Source organism: Rattus norvegicus, chromosome 1 (assembly GCF_021556685.1).
Source record: "Rattus norvegicus strain SHRSP/BbbUtx chromosome 1, alternate assembly SHRSP_T2T, whole genome shotgun sequence".
Taxonomy (NCBI): Eukaryota; Metazoa; Chordata; class Mammalia; order Rodentia; family Muridae; genus Rattus; species Rattus norvegicus.
In genome coordinates this window covers 110,588,289-110,604,859 of record NC_141534.1, presented here as the reverse complement: position 1 = coordinate 110,604,859, position 16,571 = coordinate 110,588,289, and the positions used below count along the sequence as shown (strand labels likewise).

General features: G+C 45.0%; 1 long non-coding RNA gene across 2 annotated transcripts; it reads right to left on the bottom strand.

The window, feature by feature from the left end:
• Positions 1-1,069: 1,069 nt before the first annotated feature.
• On the bottom strand, positions 1,070-11,870 carry LOC102546796 (uncharacterized). Of its 2 annotated transcripts, none has more exons than XR_015654913.1 (5): positions 11,709-11,870; positions 8,009-8,105; positions 3,766-3,814; positions 2,059-2,225; positions 1,070-1,378 (listed from the first exon to the last, which is right to left on the bottom strand). It is a non-coding gene; the product is annotated as an uncharacterized LOC102546796 (long non-coding RNA). The 2 variants fall into 2 exon arrangements; XR_015654918.1 differs by lacking the exon at positions 11,709-11,870 and adding an exon at positions 11,234-11,404.
• Between the last annotated feature and the right edge of the window lie 4,701 nt (positions 11,871-16,571).

Here is a 16,571-nt window from a genome sequence, read left to right as displayed (position 1 = left end):
GGAGAGGGAGAGGGAGGAGAAGGAGGAGGAGGAGAAGGAGAAGAAAGAAGGAGCCACTGCCATGATCTTTTATGGGTCTTCTTCTCTTTAGCCTTATGTTTGTCATATACCAGTCCCCTGTAGCAGTGAAGACATGAGATTGAGCCTATTGTGGAAACAGGAGGCAGCAGAGGAACAGTTGGGCTGTCTCTAGTTTTTAATATTTTTTCAGGAGAATCATGAAAAATGTGTACCAATTCCACTTACAACATCACCATGTTAAGCCTGCCACTGTGTCTAAGAGGATAGATAGAATGGAGAAATGGGAGTGTCATTCATCTCACCAAGAGAGAGAGAAGCAGCGGCTGGAGAGTGGCTTGGTGGTTAGGAGTGATGGCTGTTCTTCCAGAGGACCTGAGTGTCTGAGTCACAAGTTCCTATAGCTCCAGCTGCAGGAGTTTTGACGATCTGACACCCTCTTTTGGCATCCAGTACCTATAACACACACACACACACACACACACACACACACACACACACACACACACAGGAACACATATGCAGAAGCATATGGGCCTCAGAATTCACCCTGGCACAATTTCATTTGGCCCGGAATAATGTGGTAGGGTAGAAGTGCCTCAATACATGTGGCTTACTATGCTGGTCCCTGAACCTTCTCCCTTGTAGAAACATAAAGACAATCACCTTGAACTTGTGTTGGCTCAGCCTGGTAAATGTGCAGCCAAGGTCCCAGAGTCTCCAAAATGTTACTGCTGCTAAGCTCTGAAGTCCTGAGTTATCAAATGCCCCTCCGGCCTGTCAGCACTGTTTACTGCAAAGCAGGGCCCTTATCTTTATTGATCACTTAATTTATCTTTTCTTGACTTTGCTGGCACCGTCTGGTGCCGTGTGTCCGTCTGTTGAGGTTGTCATGACTGGTTTGCTCTTGAGATAATAGGGGCAGCAGGTGGTGTGACTAAGTCGACCCTGTGCAGAATGGGGACCGGGTCCCAGTCCCTGTCCCAACCTGCCAGTGTGTCTACACCCCCCCAGCTGCTCCACATTAAAGCAGCCAACTGTGACTTTACAGTCCGAGTTTTACACAACTGTTTTACAAACCAGGAAGGAGGTCTTTTGTCACAAATCCTTTGTCAGAAGGAGAATGGGGTTGGGGGAAGCCATTTGCAAGACTTGGTGCATTTTAATGAATATGCAGATAGATGAACACACATCTTTTTCTGACTGCAAAGCAGGTTTGAGTTGGGGTGGGTGGCTGGCTGGTAAGAAGAGGGAGGAGGCCAGTTCCTTGCTCTGGGGACGATTTATGGAGAGGACGATGACTCTGTCAACACTGGTTTCTGCTTCAAACAGGCCCTCTACCCTGTGAAAGCCTTCATTCCTTTTGTAAAGCAAAAATAAGGGCAGTTAGTTAAAGCCCTGCATCCGGGGTCAGTACTCTGGGGGTGGATGCCACATAAGTGTGGGAAATAGCAAGAAAATTGTGCCTTTGCGACTCAAAAGCCAAGTGCCTTATGACTTGGTGCTTGTAATCTCGTGTGAGAAGGGAACACAGGCACATGAATACTGGCTTCCAATCTAAGCAGTGCTGACAGAACCGGTTACCGGCGATACATCAAACTTACTCCTTGATATGGCAGCTCTTTCACTTAATTGGAAGCTGAGTCAAACTCTTTTAATAATTATCTCTTTCTGGGTTCCTCCTGTACTACCCACCCTCCTCATGCCCCAGCTCTACACTTGGGTCCTAAGATACAAGGCAAGGGGGAAAGGACTTAGCTTAGCACTGTAGGCATAGTGGAACAGAATGGGATTCAAAGCACCATCCCTGTGTGAATAAGATGGTGTTTAAGCATTGTGAGCCTTAATTGGTAAAGTGTAGTCCACTGCTGCGTGTTTAAGGCATTCGACTGCAGAGAGGGCAAGGAGAGGTAGTTCCCTGTCTCTTCTCCTTAGTCGCACAGGCTCATGGGATGAAAACTACTTTCTCTAGGCATTTAGGAAATTGTCCTCAGCATCCCCTTGCCCTGCCTCTTCCCTGAGGTAGATAAAGGCTACTACCTGACTCCAGGGGCCATTTTTTTTCTTCTGGAGGTGATGTTAAAGGAAATAATTGTCATTGTGGATGTTTATTTCTGCTTCTGGATGGCTGGTTGAATAGTCTCCCTCAGCGTCACCTCTTCACCCACATCGTGAGCAAGCCTGAGTCAGAAACCAGGCCCTACCCTCTAAAACACAAATAATAAAAGTAGGATGTTTATAGCTGTTTAATGCAGACACTGCCAGTCAACACCTAGAAACCTGTTACCTGTCCATCAGTTTGGATGGGAAGACTGACAAAATGAAGCAAGCTCATTTATCATATTTTAAAAAAAAAACTGCTCACACAGTAGGGGAAAGGGCATTGCACTGTATTATGGTCAGAGAACAAGCAAGCCCTCTTGCTAACACCTAAGAATCCACCTTAATAGACTCAAAATAAATAAAGCTAACAGCAAATGAAAAGAAGATACTAAGGTCAAGAACAATAAAACTCAAGATAAAAATAAAAGCAAAAATGACTGAAATTAAGAGCTGGTTTGTGGAAGTTGGAAGTAGGCAGATCTTTGTGAGTTCGAGGTCAGCCTGGTCTACAGAGAGAGTTTCAGGTCAGCCAGAGATACACAGAGTGACCCTGTCTCAAAACAAACCAACCAACCTGGGTCTTTGACAAGGTCAATAAAACCTGATCAAGCTGATTAGAAAAGGAGGCGCGGGGCACAGATTGACAATTCTGGCAACAAAATTGGGCGCCATGAATACAGACCTACAGAAGTTAAAAGGACAAAGTTACTGTGTAGCTTATGCCAATGAACTTGATGAAGGCAGAAGGACAAACTCACCCAAAGACAAAAATGACTTAAGAAGAAATACAATTCAAATTGCTCTCAACTTTGGAAAACAATTCAACTAGTTAGTAGAAAATTTTCCAAGAATAATTCATGACCAGACACATTTATTGGGGAAGTACAGATTGCACATTAAACTCCATGAAACATTGGGGGAATGTTTCTTAAGTTATTTTATGAGGCCTTAAAATATTAAGTTATTTTATGTTGTTCAACAACAATCCAAAGAAAGGCATTATGGGAAAGAAAGCAACAGTTCCTTGTGGATGTGAGCATCTTAAACAGAATTTATCAGACTGAATCAAAAATATATATAAAAGGTAAGATAACATGGTCAAATAGAGTTCATACCAGGGAGGCAAAGCTAACTAAATATCTGAAAAGTTAGTTCATATAAATGATTATGTCAAGGAAAAACAAAAATGTTATGATTATCTCACTAGATGTAAAAACCACTTGATAAAATCCAACATATATAAATGATAATATTTCAGGATATTAAGCACAAGAGGGGGTCCTTTTAACCTCAAGAGGGGCATCTATGTAAAACCTACACTACCATCTATCTTTAGTAAAAGATGGGGTGCTTTCTCCCTTGAAATCAAGATGGGAAGGATGTTTCCTCCCATTGTTCTTATCCTACACTGTTGTAAAGATCATAGACAATGTAATAAGACAAGAAAAAGACTGTTTAAAAAACTGAGGATGAATGTAAAAACAACACAAAACAACAACATTTTAACAAACAACCCTAGCTATTCTAAGTACAAGTGAGGGGTGGAGAACGTTTATCTGCCTTACTACACAAAGTGTACAACACAACAGCCATTTGGGAAAATAGCACAGGAGCAAGTGTTTTATAAAGTTAAAATATACTTACCAGCAAATAATCTATGATCATAACAATGCTTCCATCCTTGGACGTCAACCTGTGTGGAGGTACAAGACAGAAAGAACATCTGTGTTCCACAGCCCAGTGTGAGGACAAAAACTAATGCTATGCTTCAAAATTACCAACAGAGAGAATTTTTAATACTTCCAACAGAAAGACATCATAAATATCTGGGGTAATAAGTATCAACTGTACTATCCAATTACCATACATTAAATGCAAGTGCCAAGGCACTGACCATATCTCACAGCTGTGAACAGTTCTTCTCCATCAATGAAACATTTTCAATTAGGTAATAAAAACACCATCTAGTGCTATCTGGTGCTGGATAGAGGAGCCTTATTTTTTATTATGGCAGCTTGCTATTTTTGTAATATGGTGATTTGGTTGAACACATTAAAGTACAGTAGTAACTGATCTCCCCCTCTTCCTGGATGAGTGAGGAGATGATTAAATGTTGATGTCAGCATCCATGAGCATATTCAGATGAGCTTCTGCTTCTGTTGAAAAGGATGCTGTGTTTGGTTGTGGTCCGAAGCTTTGAAGCACTACTTGGCATCTCCTTCCTTGGAGGTCTCACTGTTTAAACATAACAGATTTGATAGCTTGTTGGTAAGGTGAGGTCCAGCTTGTCTCCACTAGGTCATCTTCATGTGAATCCGGTGGTTATACGGTTTTGTTCTAGGGATATTTCATTTTTTTAAATAACGGTTTTAGCTGACATTCATGGAGAGAATGAATCCTTAGAAGTGTGCCACTAGTGAAAGGAAATCCTGTCTAGAGTATGTTTCTTTACAAAGCTGTGTCACACCATCCTTTGGGCCCTCTGCTGGAAAAGTAGAATCAAGTCTCAAATAATGCCTTTTAAATTGTATCCTCTAGTATTATAGATGTAGGACAGTACTGTATCATACCTCTGTGGATGTAAAATAGCTTGTACCTGCTTTATGATACGTAGTAGTGACCGTGCTTTATCAGAGCTGTTTTTAATGATGCTGCTCAGAATGTTTTCTTTCCAGATGATGATTGAGAAGCTAATTTAAAAAAAAATGGTGCCAGGTACCACAAGAGTAACAGAACTGTGCTGTTTTCTCGGGTTTTGTTTTTTTACTTTTTTTTTTTAATGGAGTGTGCTGGATGTCTCTACAGTTTTGTTCAGATGACTGCAGAACCTGGAAAAGCTGTTGCTGCTGTTGATGCATAACACACTGCTATTATTGGTCTTTTTATATAAATATAAATATATATATACAGATATAAAAAAAATGGGTTTCAGAGCTAAAGAAAGAATTCTCAACTGAGGAATATTGAATGACTGGGAAGCACCTAAAGAAATGTTTGACATCCTAGTCATCAGGGGAGTGCACATCAAAACAACCCCGAGATTCTACCTCATGCCAGTCAGAATGGCTAAGATCAAAAACTCAGGTGACAGCACAGATGCTGGCAAGAATGTGGAGAAAGAATGTGGGATTGCAAGCTGGTACAACCACTGTGGAAATCAGTCTGACTGTTCCTCACAAAATTCGACATAGTACTACACATGTGGTATGTACTCACTGATGAGTGGATGTTAGCCCAAAAGCTCAAAATCCCCAAGATACAGTTCACAGACCACATTAAGCTCAAGAAGAAGGAAGACCAAAGTGTGGGTGCTTCAGTCCTTAGAAGGGGGAGTAAAAACACTCTCAGGAGAAAACATGGAGACAAAGTGTGTAGCAGAGACTGAAGAAAAGTCCTTCCAGAGACTGCCCCATAGACTGCTCCACCTGGGGAACCAGCCCATATACAGCCGCCAAACCCAGACACTATTCTTCATGCCAAGTTGTGCGTGCTGGCATGAGCCTGTTATAACTATTTCCTGAGAGGCTCTGCCAGAACCTGACAAATACAGAGGTGGACACTTGAAGCCAATCATTGAACTGAGAACGGGGTCCCCAATGGAGGAGTTAGAGAAAGGACTGAAGTAGCTAAAAGTGTTTGCAACTCCATAAGAACAACAACAATATCAACCAACCAGACCCACCCCCAGAGCTCCCAGGGACGAAACCATCATCCACAGAGAACACAGGGATGAACTTATGGCTCCACCTACATATGTAGCAGAGGATGGCCTTGTTGAGCATCACTGAGAGGAGAGGCCCTTGGTCCTGTGGACAAGAATGTTAGGGCGGGGAGATGGGACAGAGTGGGTGGGTGGGGGAGCATCCTCATAGAGGCAGTGGGAGGGGGGTAGTGGGTTTCTGGAGTGGAAACCAGGAAAGGGGATAACATTTGAAATGTAAATTTTAAAAGTCCAATAAAAGAAAAAAGAAGAAGAAAAAAAAAAACACCATCTAGGAAGCAGACACATCATTTGAATAACAAATTTCCCCACAATGAATTTATTCTATAGAAAATAGTGTTCAAGTGTAAAGCATTTATTTAATCTACTGATATTTAATAAATAATTACTTATTTATTAAACGATGGATTCATGCATTTGTACTTATAAACCAGGGGATGTATGGTTTATTGTAGTTTCCTCTTTTATTTACGCCAATCACATCCGGCCCACAGTTCTTTAACCCTTCCTCGGAATGACCTCTGACCCTCCAACTTCTCATTTCATTTCTGGCATCCAAAGCTTTCTTCAAGCATGCTCTGAACTCCTGGATGTGTGTGGTGGGGAGGGCCAGCTGACTGATAACAGCTGTTTAGGAAGTGGCATTATTTCACACTCCTCGTCCTTCGGTGCTAATTCATTGAGCTACCTAGCGTTAGAGCCCCTTCAAGATTAGGCATATTTCTGCGAATGAAACTGTTATAAAATCCAGCACTTCTCAACGCCTTGTCTCCTAATGAAATAAAAAAAAGATGGAAATGAGAATGGGGCTTCTGGAAAAGGTAATTTTTTTTTTAAAACAAGCATAAGCAACGGATTGCATATACAGTGGAGCCAAATAGCGCAGCACAGCTTTTCCTAAGGAGGAGTTGGCTATAGACGGTTGAAAATGGTCCCTAAGAACAGAAACTGAAAATAGGCCGCGAAATACATAATAAGCAACCTGTTCTTTTTTTTAAGAACCAACATTTTAATATGGAATTTGGCTTGCCTCTGAATACAATTTCACAGGGCGATTGTACGTCCAGAATCCCCGCCGCTGGCACCGGTAGGGACATAGGGACGCTGCCGCCATGTGTGGAACTGGACAACCCATTTGCAAAGCTGAGCTCTTCCAAACACCTTTGGTTCAAAGTTCTCCAGTGGATGTTATTTACTGTGGTCAGATATTCAAATAGTGGGGTCCCTCACCTCAGAGACCCTGGGGCGTAAATTAGAGAACTGAGTTTGGTGGTCCTGTCGGAGTCTCTGATGGGCGTTTCTCCGCCTCACAAAAGCCTCTGTACAATTGGGTTCAATTTGTCACACTGACAGTATGCTCTAAAGAGGCCCAGACTGGAGGGGCACCATTGGTACAGCTTTTCCTGCCTCAGTTCCGACCAGAGGACAGAATTCACCTAGGAGCAGTAGTAATGCCAAGCACTCTCCCTGCAACCAGGCTGTTATATGAATCTTGCTTTTCTGTTTTCCCTTCCTTTTCTGGTTATAGGTCGGATTCCTTAGAGAGATTCCTGAGTGAAACAACCCCTCGAAACTGTCATACTTGTTCACAGAAGATCTTCTTGAACTGTTAGAAGGCCTTTAAAAATACCAGCAGAGGTAGCATCTGCAGAGTAGTATATGTGCTTCTAGAAGGCAGAGCCCAGCCTTCTCTGCTGGTGCACTCTTCCATAGTGCCCAGCTCTGTTCCTATGATGATCTGTCCATTGATGCTACTGAGAGCTGGTTGAAGAATTTGGCATGCTACCTTAAATTCACCAGGCACTGTGGGTCTGAAAACCCAGTGTGTCAGCCCCAGCGGGGCCTTGAGGAGGCAGGCAGAGCCTGTGGTAAAGCCATCAAACACCTGGTTTCTGTGTGTTGCTAAAAGGACTGGGGAAAACAAAAATTATTGTGTAAGCGCCTTGCAGGGAGCATGGGCTCCATATAATTGTCTTAAGAGTAATTGAATGTGGCCTTTAACAACTCACAAATTATCCCCTGACAACTTGAAATAATAGGGCTTTTTGTTAAGGGGAGAAAGCTTGTGGAGACCAAAGGTTAAACAGGTCTTTTCATCATGATAAATCACTGGTTAATGAGGTCACTATTGTTGGGTATTATGGACATCCCCTTTAATGCCGTTACCTCCTGGTTGTAAAGCTGACACTGCTAATGATGAGTATTCTTTGAACTTCTCTACAATATTGACTGGCTCCTCTCAGCAGATGTCCCCTGGAAGCAACTGCAAGAAAGATCACAATTCTTAAGACTCGGAAAGAACTTCAGGCAAGCTTCTGGGACGCAGAGGGTCTAGGCATTGGCAGAGACAGGGAGAGGGGAGAAACCCAGGCTGCTCTGTGTGCCATCAGTTTGCGCTCCCCAACTCAGTCACCAGAAGGCAAGATCTGGCTCATCCGTCAGACTTTACCATAGTCTAAATAAATTTAATTTTATCCTCACCAGGCCCTTCTAAATTCTGCTGATTGTTAAGTGATGGTCTGAGAACCTGAGTGGATGGGTGTTAGAGGCAGGGAAACTTTACCTCCACACCCATGCTCTCTCACACTGCCATCGGTGCCAGGAAAAATTAACCAATGGCTGCTTCCCCCGTAACCACTGGAGATATTTCCTTCACTCACACAATCGTGTGACACAGTGGGTCATCTGTGCTTGACAATAGAACATGTAAAACCAGAGAATTTCCACAACAAGCGGGAAGGACTTTAGAGACCCACTAGGTGCAGAGAAAGCACCCGGAAGGGGCTATTTCAGCAGCAGTATCTGAAACCAGATAATGGGTAGCTAATTAACGCTCATTGCAGCTAGGAAAAGCCAAGGTAGCGCTGTCACTTAAAGACACCAGAGACACACCATGAATACTCGGTGACAACATTTATACGACTTTACCCCATTCGTATTTGAAGCACAGCTAATCTACAGCTTTACCTCTGGAGCTGAGAGCAAATCTAGACCCATCTACACTGGCACCATGCTCCTTCTCTGAGTGAACGGGACTTTACGGCTTCAGTTTTGACTCCAGACGACATGGTGTGGAGTAGAGGACAGGGTATTAGTGGGAGTGAGAGGGGAGGGTGAGAGGACAGCCTGTGGTCAGTGTGGCCATGTCTAAGGACAGACCTTGTGGCAGGAGCTGTACACTAGTCAAACTTGCAGGGAAGAGGAGTTTAATGCATATTTATTGAGTTAATTTAATAAACGAATGGAAACTTAAGTTCTTGAATGAAAACCTCAGACAGGTATGCTAAAGCAATGGCTTAGCTAATGCAGTCGCTCCCCAGAGCTGGCTCACTTCAAATACTCGGTTTGCTTTGTTTGTTTGTTCCTTTGGTTGGTTTGGATTTTCTGTTTGTTTGTTTTATTTTGATTTGTTTTGTTTTGCAAATATCATGGTCCATCGAGTGGGAATATCTGCTCACTGTATTTTGTTGTTTGTGTTTGTTTACAGATTGAGGAGTCGAGACCCCAGGGAAGGTAGGAAACTGACTAAGAAGGAGATTCTGATTCCAGAAGAGAAAAACCTGTCCAGAGTAAAGAAATAAAGTGAATTTGGTGAGAGTCCATTTGTGTTGTATACACTTTTCTAGCAACGACGTTTCCATCCTTGGGAAAAGAATCAAAATCTTCTTCCCTTTATAGGACAAAAGATGGAAACAGTTAATCTCTCAAGAGCCTTGTCTAGGCACCGGAGGACCTAAAACAGGGGAGAGGGGGCAGGAACCCTCTGATGTCTGGACTTTCATATCAAAGCCCTAATAATTAGCTGATTTTCACTTGTTTTTTGAGAACACAGCCGGGACCCACAGGGGGGATTAGGGAAGTCTTAATTAGCGAGGCTTCATTTCCAAACAGAGCTTAGGCCTTTTCAACATTCAGCTGAACTCTGAAATAAATCAGGAGCCTGTTAGCGGTCCCGAAATGGATGAATTTCCAATCCTGCACCCTGGGTGCCAGGATACAGTTTGGTTTTTGCCACCTTGTCATGACAATGAAGGACAGAGAGATATCAGGTACTATGGACAGGGGCTTAGAAATTGAAATAATGTTCTCCATGTCCAGATCTTACAGCAGAATATACAAATAGACACACACAATACATACATACAATGTACATACTGCACATAGACTTGCATATAAAGCATATAGACAGAAAGACAAAATGAGAAAGTGGAAACATTTACATTTGACACATGCTGCCTCCTGGTCTCACACTGTGAGAACTGCTGGCAACAGTAACTCCTCTGGTCAATGAGCAAACTGAGATTCCAAGAGGGGAAAGGCAAAGGCTTATCAGGCTGAGGAAACATCAAAGGACATGCCATTTCTAGGGAAAGATGCTTGTCTCTTGGATTCTATAATTTGGGGCTGGTGTGGTGGTGAGCCCGTGTTGGGATTACAGTATCTTTTACATGTTCTACAGGGTGTGTATGTGCTTACACTGTGGCTCCAGGAGCCGGCAGCTCACATATTGTAAACAATTTATTACCCAGGGCTGGTGAGATGCCTCAGTGGGCAAAGGCACTTGCCACCAAAACAGACGACTGAGTTGGATCCTCGGGACCCACACGGTGGAAGAAGAGAACCAATCCCTCCACAGGCTTGGGGAGCTGGAGACATACTGTGGAGGACTGATGGTCACCAGAGTCTACACGAGTGTCCTACTTTCTCTGAGGACTTGCATTCTGGAAGATTTCATTTGTTGCGCTGTGGAGGTCTGGCTAATGCAAGCTCTTTTTTCTCACTCTTTGGCCAAGGCGTGGGAGACAATTTCCCTTCCCCTTCCTTCCACAAGGACCGTCTTCTCAGACAGCTTGCGACAGTGCTACCCTCGTGCCTAGGGCTCCCAGGAGAAGAAAGCTATTTTGTCTGGGCTAGCTCCTGTCCTTGTCCCCACTCCCAAACTGCCAACTCACACTTCAGACCAACAACCGCCACCCCCACCCCCGCTCCCCAGGAGCTCCTGCTGCAGCTGAGGCAGTGGACTGTTTAGGCTGAACTCATTCAGTTCATTTATGACGCCTGCAAGTGAAAGAAGTCAAATTTGGAGGAAAAGAAAAAAAGAAGCAGGGGCTGGTCTCACATATGCTGATTAGCATAAAATTGCTCTTTTGTCTCTTCTGGGAGGTAAACAATGGGGCAGGGACTGCTGGCTGAGGGATGGCTTCCCTCTCCCTTCCTCCCCTGAGCTTAGCTGGGCCTGGGGAAATGGGATCAACCCCAGTCCACCCGGACTCCAAGAGGTCTGCTCTCATCTAGACCTCTTCCCTCCCCGGGTGAAAGTGTAAACTGTGCTTGGAGAGCTGGATGGAGTGAAGGCCGCAGAAACGTCATCCAAGTCCCTTATTCTCTTACTATTTGTTGAGTGGTTGCTGTGGGGCGATACTTGCCAAGCTTACTGCCGATTTCCCCAGAAAGGAGATGGGAAATAGGAAAAAAAGACCTCGAAAAAAATATCCGTCCCACAGTGCTGACACCCAGATCTATATACACTTGACTCCAAAGTGCACAATTTTGGAATATCTTAAGGGCTAAATAAAGAGAAGAGCCAGAGACACGCTTACATATGCCTCACAAAACAACGAGATTCTAGAACCCACCGTACATGCCAGTAACGAAAGTTATCTTGGGTTGGCTAAGTCTCAGGAGGAAAGCCAGAGGCAGAGGAAGGTTCAGTAAACTAACATCTCCAGGGCACAGACTCATTTCCTGGCAGTCAGAAGTGAGACCGTCTGGCACCAGAACGGGAGCGGGGCAAACAGACTGAACTCTAAACCCTGCTGCCAATACTTGCCGTTCCCTCACACTGTGGAAGCTTTACATTCCTGACCTGTAAAGGGCAAGTGATGAAATCACTTCCCTGGCAGGATTAAACGACACGGAACACGGTGCCCGGGAGGTGCTCAAAAGCAGTGACTTCATGCTCTTTGTACAATGACGGTTCCGCTGAGTCCATGGACTCTGTGAAATGTGCCTACCAGGTAGGCCCAGGGTAAGGTGTCGAGCCACGTGGTGCAGGGGCTTCCAAAGATGACGTCACACACAGAAGCCCACTCTCCACACAGTAATTAAGAATTAAGTCTTTTAAAAGTCCTTAGCTCGGTAGTAGAATGTTTGCTTAGAATTCCTGACACACTTAAGTGTAATTCTCACCACTACCATCAAACCAGCCAACCAACCAACCAAAAAAAAAAAAAAAAAAAAAAAAAGCGGGGTTGGGGATTTAGCTCAGTGGCAGAGCGCTTGCCTAGGAAGCGCAAGGCCCTGGGTTCGGTCCCCAGCTCCGGGGAAACAACAACAACAACAAAAAAAAGCCCTGAAATCCCCATCACAGTATTTCTACTGTCAGTTCCGGCAAACCCCACCCTCTGGTTCCCGAAAGCCACAGCTTCTAAGTGCAGACGCAGAAAAGGGACAAGGCTACTTATAAGATGTGACTGAATCTCGTGAGCATCTGTGAGCTATTGTGTCAAAATCAAGGGCTCATAATCAACTCCGATTTGACCCGGTGAATGTGTCCCCTTCCCTCTGACGCCCTTTGGGACCACCAGTTGTGGCCCAGCACAGCCGCACGGCTCCCCCAGTTCGCAGTATATTGACACAGCCATTTTCATGGTAGGCCTGTTGTAAATTTGTTGCTACATGGTGCGTCTGCCCCAAATTGCACGGTGTACGTAAATTTTTGTGTGTGCGGTGGGGCTGGCACGGGGGTTGAGGGTGTATAGGGGGCTGAATGGAGCCTAGATGGGGCAACCCGCAGGAGACCTAACCCTGATAAATTGTTTACTTGTTAGCAGAGGGGCTCAAGAGTGAGCCTGGGGGCTTCAGGCTCAGCAGGACAGACTAGAAGGTGGACCCACGCCAATTACCAGCCATTGTGGTCCTACCCTGTGATTGACACCAATGTCTCCCCTCACACCATGGGTTCTTTTACTCTACTGGACCCAACACAAGCCCCACTGTGCGAAGCCCATGGCGTTCTCAATTTCCTTTGCTGCTGGCAAAAAATTAACCCAGGCCTCCAGCCTGTGGAAGACCCACCGGCTTTATTTTACTACGCATTTTCCCTCATTTTTTCAGGGATGAGTAACAAAAATGGAGGTTGCTAAGGCCAGTTGGGCAACAAATGAAGTAAAGGGAGAAACATTAGCTCTGGATGACTGACTTCAAAGTTAATGATCTCCCCCACTGAATGGTGCCCTCCGCGGACTCAATGAGGTCTCTGCCGTCAGATAAAGAAGCGCCTCTTTAATCCTCTCTCATCGCTTTGTCCTTTTGTGGCAAAATGATCATTTCATCAGTTTCTGGTACTCTCAGCCCCAAGAGTTGTTTAGCCTGAGTGATTCAGAGCCGGAGAGGCAGAGAAGGGTATTTCTCTCCTTCATTTTTCCTCAAGTGACGGCTGAATAACTATGCAAAAAAATTAAGGCATAATGACCCCGCAACAGTGACAAAACCTAATTAGTCACGGAGGCCACTGGCTAATGAGCCGCAAAACCCGGCTCTTGAGTGTGTAATAACTGTATTTTTCTCCGTTTCTTCCCCTTTAGTCACAGCCTTGTGTGGCATTTCTGACTAACTAAAATGGCACCAGATGCAACAGGGTGCAGACATTTTAACTTGAATTAGGAAACCATATGTTCCGATAAGTCACGGTCTCTTCTTTCCCACAGACTGGGTCCTCCATCTGTGAGGTGGCGCTGGTGGGGAGGGGAGGGCCGCCACAGGGACCATCACCCCACGATGAAGACCGGGTGCTGGGGTTGAGAGTGGGGCCCGTTGAGACAGTAGATCCGATAGCAACCCGAGTGCTTCATTCAGATATGGGTCCAGCTGCGCCTGGGAGCACGGGACGGCATGGAGCTGAAGGAGGAGAGAAAGTGGTTAAGGCAGTGAGATTTCAGTGTGGAGACTACAAGTCGTCCCTCGATCCATATATAGAGGCCTAAGCCAGTTCTGAGCCTCCAGAAATCTTGGACCTTATCACATCCATGTCTGTGGTGAAGCTATCAGGTGTCAGTGCAATTAGGAGTTTCCCCATGACCACAGTTAGAAATGTGAGACTCAGGGTTGAAGAGATGGCTCAGTGGGTAAGAGAACCGGTTGCTCTTCCAGAGGTTCTGAGTTCAACTCCCGGCAACCACGTGGTGGCTCACAACCATCTATAAAGGGATTTGACACTCTCTTCTGTCACGTAGGTATACACGCAGACAGATCACTCATACATTTTATGATTAATTAATTAACTAATTAATTTAGAAAAAGGCAGGGTGCTTTCTCATCCCATTGCTTAGCATGCCTTCTCTCTTCCTCAGGGAGACAGTTTCTTTCCAAAGTTGGTCAGGTAAGACATCACTACCACAGTTATCAATGGCGTCACCCACCAATGTGCGCTCCTTGTAGAGACACTGCCCTGGGTTCTCAACTTGGATTGGTGCTATAATTACTTCAAACATGGGATTATAAAACACAAGGCAGTACGATAGTATGCTCTTCATTCTCTGAGTGGCAGTATTTAGCCTTTTCTCTCACTCCGCACCCAGGGTGGGGGAACCAAGGGAGAATTTTCTCCAACTCTCGATGGACTTCAACAAGGGCCTTGTTAAGTAGTTGAATCATACAAGGGAAGCCCACAGCACCCCATGTGGACTGTGAAGCATAGACTAAGTAGGGAGTGCTGAGATAGACAGCTCCCTTCCTTGAGAAATCTTAACACGGCATGCATTAAAAATAAAACTCCCTATGCAGTATGTATTGTCTTCCTATAGTGGGATAAAGACACAAAACACAACTTAGGATTGTGATGTAGCTCAAAAATAGAGTTCTTGTTTAGCATGAATCCCTGTGCTCAATCCCCCATATCACAAACAATAACACAGGGCTGGAGAGATGGCTCAGTTGGTAAAGAGTTTGTTGCACAAGCGTAAAGACCTGGGATTCAGCCCTAAGAAAATGTTAACAAACAAACAAAAATAACAGAGAACAAACAAACAAAAACCACTGGGCATGGTAGGGTGCAATGCTGGGAGCTAAAACCAGGCATATCCATGGGCTCACTGGCCAGCCAGTGTAGGAAAATGAGTGAACTCCACATTGAAGAGAGACCCTGTCTTACGTATTAAAGCAGATGGCACTAGAGGCAGGATACCTGGGATTGGACTGTGACTTTCACATGCATGCTCTCATGAGCTGACACACACACACACACACATGCATACATATATGCATGCCCACATGTGTAAAGCACACACACATATAGCACAAAGCAAAGTGACTGTACCATTTGGAGGGTCAATGCAATATAAATCATATTCTTCACTCTCTGATGGCTGGGGCACAGAGAAGCCTGGTGTCTGGGACTGTGGATGTGACAGTAGTTTGTTTCTTGTGTTTGCTCGTTTGTTTGCTTGTTTGGTTTGGGGTTTTGAGAGAGCATTCCTCTGTGTTGCCTTGGCTGTCCTGGAACTCAGTCTGTAGACCAGGATGATCTTGAACTCATAGACATTGACCTGCATCTGCCCTTCAAGGTGCTGGGATTAAGGGCGTGTGCCACCACCTCCCTCCTACGAGGGTTTGTTTACCCACAGTAGAACTGGCTGCAGAATTAGAGGGGGACAGATACAAAATGAAAATATGAACTCTCTCGAAGATGTAGACACAGAACGCAACACTTCCTTTCTCAGGAGAGGGCCCTGTATAGCTGTTCAGGTCACTTGCCCATGAAGCCAGTTAGGCCAAGAACGTCTACCTATCACTGTCCCTAAGAGGAGCCACACCCACCAACAGCACCTCCATTTCTTCTGACTTCCCGCTCACAGCTGTGCACAGCTGACTGTCCCTCCCGTCTGTGATTTGAGCTTTGGAGAGTCCACTCCGCACCTCAAAAGTACTGAGCTGTGCACACACAATGCCGTGTCTTCTGGACGGTTCTCCAAACTTTCATCTATTCTACTCCCGGCAAGCTTGGCTGCGCTGTTCATCGGCCTTTTCCTGCCCTCAAGCCAAGTCATTATCCTTTTTATATACTGCACTTTGTGCCCCTGTGAACCTGTTGAAAAATAGTGAAAGAGAGTTGAAAAGTACCACTGGCCCCTAAAAACAGTGCTGACTAGGAGGCAGAAAGGGGGAGCTCCGGTTTTATTCAGTGCTAAAGATAACACCACCAGAATGATAGACTCCTCCGAATTGTTTGTCCCCACTGGCCATTGTCCCAGGGGGGACTGAATGAGCCTCTTAGCAGCTCTTGAGGCCTGTCACAGGTAGGCACCCAATAGAGATAATTCCCAGCCTATGCTTGACTGCTCCTTAACAGACCCTCACTCTGCTTTGAAAGGCCTCAGACTCTGCTGAATAAAATCCTCGCCTCCATCAACTTAGTCTCCCACTGAATTTTCCGGGGATGTGAGCAGCTTCCCAGCATCGCCAGAGGATGCTTCTGAATTGCGCTCCTGTTCTGAATCAGAGCCCAGTGGCCAGGCCTCCTTCCCAAGCAAGAGGGGATAACGGGCCATTCGCCCCCAAGAAGCCTGGGCTCTGCTGCCTGCTCATATGGGTACTGGACTCATAAAATTCCTTTTCTTAGAGAAGAAAATAAAATAAAATAAAATATTTTCTTTGTCATCCAAACTCTGTGCCTTTGGGTTTTAGAAACAGAAGGATCCTATGGTTATAGGGAGTCTCAGGACATACATCT